The 8910-nt window shown below is 39.3% G+C and overlaps 1 pseudogene; it reads left to right on the plus strand.

Annotated features, from left to right (window-relative positions):
* On the plus strand, positions 1-798 carry LOC144309979 (18S ribosomal RNA; annotated as a pseudogene; the record flags this gene model as incomplete).
* Between the last annotated feature and the right edge of the window lie 8112 nt (positions 799-8910).

Raw genomic sequence — 8910 nt, forward strand, 5'->3', positions numbered from 1 at the left:
CCCACGGGATACAGCAGTGATAAAAATTAAGCCATAAACGAAAGTTTGACTAAGCCATACTAAAAAGGGTTGGTAAATTTCGTGCCAGCCACCGCGGTCATACGATTAACCCAAACTAATAGGCCCACGGCGTAAAGCGTGTTTAAGATACCTTTGCACTAAAGTTAAAACTTAACTAAGCCGTAAAAAGCTACAGTTACCATAAAATAGACCACGAAAGTGACTTTATAATAATCTGACTACACGATAGCTAAGACCCAAACTGGGATTAGATACCCCACTATGCTTAGCCCTAAACATAGATAATTTTACAACAAAATAATTCGCCAGAGGACTACTAGCAATAGCTTAAAACTCAAAGGACTTGGCGGTGCTTTATATCCCTCTAGAGGAGCCTGTTCTATAATCGATAAACCCCGATAAACCTCACCACCCTTTGCTAATTCAGTCTATATACCGCCATCTTCAGCAAACCCTCAAAAGGTAGAATAGTAAGCACAATCATTTTACATAAAAAAGTTAGGTCAAGGTGTAACTTATGGGGTGGGAAGAAATGGGCTACATTTTCTACCCAAGAACATTCCACGAACGTTTTTATGAAATTAAAAACTGAAGGAGGATTTAGTAGTAAATTAAGAATAGAGAGCTTAATTGAATAGGGCCATGAAGCACGCACACACCGCCCGTCACCCTCCTCAAGTAATAAGACACAACCATAACCATATTAACTTAACTAAGACACAAGAGGAGACAAGTCGTAACAAGGTAAGCATACCGGAAGGTGTGCTTGGATTAATCAAAGTGTAGCTTAACTAAAGCGTCTGGCCTACACCCAGAAGATTTCATTACTTATGACCACTTTGAACAAAAGCTAGCCCAACTAACCCCAAACTTAAGTATCACAGACATATAAAGTAAAACATTTAGTTAAATAATAAAAGTATAGGAGATAGAAATTTTAATTGGAGCGATAGAGATAGTACCGTAAGGGAATGATGAAAGACATCTTAACAGTATTAAACAGCAAAGATTACCCCTTTTACCTTTTGCATAATGAACTAGCCAGAAACGACTTAACAAAGAGAACTTAAGCTAAGCTCCCCGAAACCAGACGAGCTACCCATAAACAATCTAAAAGGATCAACTCATCTATGTAGCAAAATAGTGAGAAGATTTGTGGGTAGAGGTGAAAAGCCTAACGAGCCTGGTGATAGCTGGTTGCCCACAAACAGAATTTTAGTTCAACTTTAAATTTACCTAAAAAAAACAAAATTTTAATGTAAATTTAAAATATAGTCTAAGAAGGTACAGCTTCTTAGAATCAGGATACAACCTTTATTAGAGAGTATATACTAACATCACCATAGTTGGCTTAAAAGCAGCCACCAATTGAGAAAGCGTTCCAGCTCAACAAACAATATAACTTAATCCCAATCATATTACATCAACTCCTAATTATACCTCCTGGGCCATTCTATTTAAATATAGAAGCAACAATGCTAGTATGAGTAACAAGAACTATTTTCTCCCCGCATAAGCTTATATCAGAAACGGATAGACCACTGATAGTTAACAATCTGATAATATCAACCCAAAAATGAAATACTTATCTACCCTATTGTTAACCCAACACAGGCATGCATTTAAGGAAAGATTAAAAGGAGTAAAAGGAACTCGGCAAACACAAACCCCGCCTGTTTACCAAAAACATCACCTCCAGCATTTCTAGTATTGGAGGCACTGCCTGCCCAGTGACACTTGTTTAACGGCCGCGGTATCCTGACCGTGCAAAGGTAGCATAATCATTTGTTCTCTAAATAAGGACTTGTATGAATGGCCACACGAGGGTTTAACTGTCTCTTATTCCCAATCAGTGAAATTGACCTTCCCGTGAAGAGGCGGGAATGCCACAATAAGACGAGAAGACCCTATGGAGCTTTAATTAACTAACCCAAACTTATGGATACTAAATACCTACAAGGCATAACATTACACCATTATTGTGGGTTAGCAATTTAGGTTGGGGTGACCTCGGAATATAAAAAAACTCCCGAGTGATTAAAATTTAGACCCACAAGTCAAAATATAACATCACTTATTGATCCAATAATTTTTGATCAACGGAACAAGTTACCCTAGGGATAACAGCGCAATCCTATTCAAGAGTCCATATCGACAATAGGGTTTACGACCTCGATGTTGGATCAGGACATCCTAATGGTGCAGCAGCTATTAAGGGTTCGTTTGTTCAACGATTAAAGTCCTACGTGATCTGAGTTCAGACCGGAGTAATCCAGGTCGGTTTCTATCTATTATATAACCTCCCCCAGTACGAAAGGACAAGGGATGTAAGGCCTACCTCACAAAGGCGCCTTAAAACTAATAGATGAAGTCAACTCAATCTAACCAGTTTATCTCCTCATAAGCCCGAGAAAAGGGGCTTTGTTAGGGTGGCAGAGCCCGGTAACTGCGTAAAACTTAAACCTTTATTATCAGAGGTTCAATTCCTCTCCCTAACAAAATGTTCTTTATCAACATTATCTCTCTTATCATCCCAATCCTTCTTGCCGTAGCCTTCCTCACCCTCGTTGAACGAAAAGTCTTAGGCTACATACAACTTCGAAAAGGGCCTAATATCGTAGGCCCCTACGGCCTCCTTCAACCAATCGCAGATGCAGTAAAACTCTTCACAAAAGAACCTCTACGACCACTTACATCCTCCATATCAATATTCATTCTAGCCCCCATTCTAGCTCTATCACTAGCCCTAACTATATGAATCCCTCTCCCAATGCCCTACCCACTCATTAATATAAACTTAGGAGTCCTATTCATACTAGCAATATCAAGTCTCGCCGTATACTCCATCCTTTGGTCAGGATGAGCCTCAAACTCCAAATACGCTCTAATCGGAGCCCTCCGAGCAGTAGCTCAAACAATCTCATATGAAGTAACACTAGCAATCATTCTCCTATCAGTCCTCCTAATAAACGGGTCATTTACACTATCCACACTAATTATCACCCAAGAACATATATGACTAATCTTTCCGGCCTGGCCCCTAGCCATGATATGATTCATTTCTACTCTAGCAGAAACTAACCGAGCCCCCTTCGACTTAACTGAAGGAGAATCCGAACTAGTTTCTGGATTTAACGTAGAGTATGCAGCGGGTCCTTTTGCCCTATTCTTTCTAGCAGAGTACGCAAATATCATTATAATAAATATCCTCACAACAATTCTATTCTTCGGTGCATTCCACAACCCATTTATACCAGAACTCTACTCTATTAACTTCACTATAAAAACCCTCTTACTAACTATCTGCTTCCTATGAATTCGAGCATCATACCCTCGATTCCGCTATGATCAATTAATACACTTATTGTGAAAAAATTTTCTACCCCTAACTTTAGCCCTATGCATATGACATGTTGCCTTACCCATTATTACCGCGAGTATCCCACCCCAAACATAAGAAATATGTCTGATAAAAGAGTTACTTTGATAGAGTAAATAATAGAGGTTTAAATCCTCTTATTTCTAGAATAATAGGCTTCGAACCTAATCTTAAGAATTCAAAGATCTTCGTGCTACCAAACTTACACTATATTCTACAGTAAGGTCAGCTAAATTAAGCTATCGGGCCCATACCCCGAAAATGTTGGTTTATACCCTTCCCGTACTAATAAAACCCCCTATTCTCACTATTATTATAGCAACTATCATGGCAGGGACCATAATCGTCATACTAAGCTCGCACTGATTACTGATCTGAATTGGATTCGAAATAAACATGCTAGCCATCATCCCTATCCTCATAAAAAAGTATAATCCACGAGCCATAGAAGCCTCTACAAAATATTTTCTTACACAAGCTACTGCCTCAATATTACTAATAATAGGAGTCACCATTAACCTTCTTTACTCCGGCCAATGAGTAATCTCAAAAATCTCAAACCCCATCGCATCCATCATAATAACCACCGCCCTAACAATAAAACTAGGCCTATCTCCATTCCACTTCTGAGTTCCCGAAGTAGCACAAGGAGTAACACTTATATCAGGAATAATCCTACTAACATGACAAAAAATCGCACCTATATCCATCCTATATCAAATCTCCCCATCAATTAACACCAACCTTCTTATACTAATAGCCCTCGCATCCGTTCTAGTAGGAGGCTGAGGCGGACTAAATCAAACTCAACTACGAAAAATCATAGCATACTCCTCCATTGCCCACATAGGCTGAATAGCCGCTATCATTATTTACAACCCTACAATAATAATCCTAAACTTAACTTTATATATTCTAATAACACTATCTACCTTCATACTATTCATATTAAACTCATCCACCACAACCTTATCCTTATCCCACATATGAAATAAATTTCCCCTAATCACCTCCATAATCTTAATCTTAATATTATCCCTAGGAGGACTACCCCCATTATCTGGCTTCATCCCTAAATGAATAATTATTCAAGAATTAACAAAAAATAACATAATTATTATTCCAACACTAATAGCCATCACCGCTCTACTTAACTTATATTTCTACCTGCGACTCACATATAGCACCGCACTTACCATATTCCCGTCCACAAATAACATAAAAATAAAATGACAATTCGAGTACACAAAAAAGGCAACCCTACTACCCCCCTTAATCATTATCTCAACTATACTACTCCCGCTAACACCTATATTATCAGTCTTGGACTAGGAGTTTAGGTTAGACCAGACCAAGAGCCTTCAAAGCTCTAAGCAAGTGCTATACACTTAACCCCTGACCAAATCACCTCTAAGGGCTGCAAGAATCTATCTTACATCAATTGAATGCAAATCAAACACTTTAATTAAGCTAAGCCCTCCCTAGATTGGTGAGCTTCTACCTCACGAAATTTTAGTTAACAGCTAAATACCCTAGTAACTGGCTTCAATCTACCTTCTCCCGCCGCGTAGAAAAAAAAGGCGGGAGAAGCCCCGGCGGCGTCTAGGCTGCTTCTTTGAATTTGCAATTCAATATGAAAATTCACCACAGAGCTTGGCAAAAAGAGGACTTAAACCTCTATTTTTAGATTTACAGTCTAATGCTTTTATCAGCCATTTTACCTATGTTCATTAACCGATGACTGTTCTCTACTAATCACAAAGATATTGGTACTTTATACTTACTATTTGGAGCATGAGCCGGCATAGTAGGCACTGCCTTGAGCCTCCTCATCCGAGCCGAACTAGGTCAGCCCGGTACTTTACTAGGCGACGATCAAATTTATAACGTCGTCGTAACCGCCCATGCTTTCGTAATAATCTTCTTCATAGTCATGCCCATTATAATTGGGGGCTTTGGAAACTGACTAGTGCCATTAATAATTGGTGCTCCGGACATGGCATTCCCCCGAATAAATAACATGAGCTTCTGACTTCTTCCTCCATCTTTTCTTCTACTATTAGCATCTTCTATGGTAGAAGCAGGTGCAGGAACGGGGTGGACCGTTTACCCCCCACTGGCTGGCAATCTGGCCCATGCAGGAGCATCCGTTGATCTTACAATTTTCTCCTTACATTTAGCCGGAGTCTCTTCTATTTTAGGGGCAATTAATTTCATTACTACTATTATCAACATAAAACCCCCTGCAATATCCCAGTATCAAACCCCCCTATTTGTATGATCAGTACTAATTACAGCAGTTCTACTCCTACTATCCCTGCCTGTACTGGCTGCTGGAATTACAATACTTTTAACAGACCGTAATCTTAATACGACATTTTTCGATCCCGCTGGAGGAGGAGACCCTATCCTATATCAACACTTATTCTGATTCTTCGGACATCCTGAAGTTTACATTCTTATCCTGCCAGGGTTCGGAATAATTTCTCACATTGTCACTTACTACTCAGGGAAAAAAGAGCCTTTCGGCTATATAGGAATAGTATGGGCAATAATATCTATTGGGTTTTTAGGCTTTATCGTATGAGCTCACCATATGTTTACTGTAGGAATAGACGTAGACACACGAGCATACTTCACATCCGCCACTATAATTATCGCTATTCCAACAGGAGTAAAAGTATTTAGTTGACTGGCAACACTTCACGGAGGCAATATTAAATGATCTCCAGCTATGCTATGAGCTTTAGGGTTTATTTTCTTATTCACAGTAGGCGGGCTAACAGGCATTGTCCTAGCTAATTCGTCCTTAGACATCGTTCTTCATGATACGTATTATGTTGTAGCTCATTTTCACTATGTGCTCTCAATGGGAGCAGTTTTTGCCATTATGGGAGGATTTGCCCACTGATTCCCCTTATTCTCAGGTTATACTCTTAACGATACTTGAGCAAAGATTCACTTTACAATTATATTTGTGGGAGTAAATATAACTTTCTTCCCTCAGCATTTCCTAGGTTTATCCGGAATACCTCGTCGGTACTCTGACTATCCAGATGCATATACCACCTGAAATACCGTCTCCTCTATAGGATCGTTTATCTCGCTTACAGCGGTGATGCTTATAATTTTTATAATCTGAGAGGCCTTTGCATCCAAACGAGAAGTTGCTATAGTAGAACTTACTACAACTAATATTGAATGACTACATGGATGTCCCCCTCCATATCACACGTTCGAAGAACCTACATATGTAATCCAAAAATAAGAAAGGAAGGAATCGAACCCCCTAAAATTGGTTTCAAGCCAATGTCATAACCACTATGTCTTTCTCAATCAGGAGGTATTAGTAAAATATTACATAACTTTGTCAAGGTTAAATTATAGGTGAAACCCCTATATACCTCTATGGCGTACCCATTTCAACTCGGATTACAGGACGCAACCTCCCCTATTATAGAGGAGCTACTTCATTTTCATGACCATACACTAATAATTGTATTCTTAATCAGTTCTTTAGTTCTCTACATCATTTCCCTAATATTGACTACAAAATTAACTCATACAAGCACAATAGACGCACAGGAAGTAGAAACAGTATGAACTATCCTACCCGCCATTATCCTAATCCTAATCGCTCTACCTTCCCTCCGAATCCTTTATATAATAGACGAAATCAATAACCCCTCTTTAACCGTGAAAACAATAGGCCACCAATGATACTGAAGCTATGAATATACTGATTATGAAGACTTAAACTTTGACTCCTACATAATCCCAACACAAGAATTAAAGCCAGGAGAACTCCGACTATTAGAAGTAGACAACCGAGTTGTCCTCCCAATAGAAATAACCATCCGAATACTTATTTCTTCAGAAGACGTTTTGCATTCATGAGCTGTTCCATCACTAGGTCTAAAAACTGACGCTATTCCAGGACGACTAAACCAAACCACCCTTATAGCCATACGACCGGGACTGTATTATGGCCAGTGCTCTGAAATCTGCGGATCTAACCATAGCTTTATACCCATTGTTCTTGAAATAGTCCCCCTATCTTATTTTGAAACCTGATCTGCCTTAATAGTATAACCTAGACTAGACTTACTCATTAAGAAGCTATAAAGCATTAACCTTTTAAGTTAAAGACTGGGAGTTTTAACCTCCCCTTAATGAAATGCCACAGCTAGACACATCCACCTGATTTATTATAATCTTTTCAATATTTCTCACCCTCTTCATTCTATTCCAACTAAAAATTTCAAATCACCACTACCCGGAAAACCCAATAACCAAGTCTACTAAAATCACTAGTCAACATAATCCTTGAGAAAACAAATGAACGAAAATTTATTCGCCTCTTTCGCTGCCCCCTCAATAATAGGTCTCCCTATTGTAGTACTGATCGTCATATTCCCTTCCATTTTATTCCCAGCACCCAATCGCCTAATCAATAATCGGTTAATCTCCATTCAGCAATGATTAATTCAATTAACATCAAAACAAATACTAGCAATTCATAATCAAAAGGGACGAACCTGAGCTCTCATACTTATATCACTAATTCTATTCATTGGTTCAACTAACCTACTTGGACTACTACCCCACTCATTTACGCCCACGACACAACTCTCTATAAACCTCGGAATAGCAATCCCCCTATGAGCAGGGACAGTAATTACCGGTTTCCGCTATAAGACCAAAGCATCCTTGGCACACTTTCTACCCCAAGGCACCCCTCTTCCCCTAATTCCAATACTAGTAATCATCGAAACTATTAGTCTATTCATTCAACCCATAGCTCTAGCCGTTCGATTAACCGCCAATATTACTGCAGGACACCTCCTAATCCATTTGATTGGAGGGGCTACCTTAGCTCTTATTAATATTAGCGCGACCACAGCTTTCATCACTTTTATTATTTTAATTCTATTTACGATTCTAGAGTTTGCTGTTGCCTTAATTCAAGCCTATGTCTTTACCTTACTAGTAAGTCTATACTTACATGACAACACCTAATGACCCACCAAACTCACGCTTACCATATAGTTAACCCAAGCCCATGACCGCTAACAGGAGCCCTTTCTGCCCTTCTTATAACATCGGGTCTTATCATATGATTTCACTATAACTCAATATCCCTACTTACATTAGGATTCACAACCAACCTGCTAACCATATACCAGTGATGACGAGATGTGATCCGAGAAGGCACATTCCAAGGACATCACACCCCTATTGTACAAAAAGGACTACGGTACGGAATAGTTCTTTTTATTGTATCAGAAGTATTTTTCTTTGCAGGCTTCTTTTGAGCCTTTTACCATTCCAGCCTAGCCCCTACTCCTGAACTTGGAGGTTGCTGACCTCCCACCGGCATTATTCCTCTTAACCCACTAGAAGTTCCTCTACTCAACACCTCAGTCCTCCTAGCCTCCGGAGTATCTATTACTTGAGCCCATCATAGTTTAATAGAAGGCAATCGTAAACACATACTTCAAGGCCTATTT

Source organism: Canis aureus, unplaced genomic scaffold (genome assembly GCF_053574225.1).
Source record: "Canis aureus isolate CA01 unplaced genomic scaffold, VMU_Caureus_v.1.0 ptg000308l_RagTag, whole genome shotgun sequence".
Taxonomy (NCBI): Eukaryota; Metazoa; Chordata; class Mammalia; order Carnivora; family Canidae; genus Canis; species Canis aureus.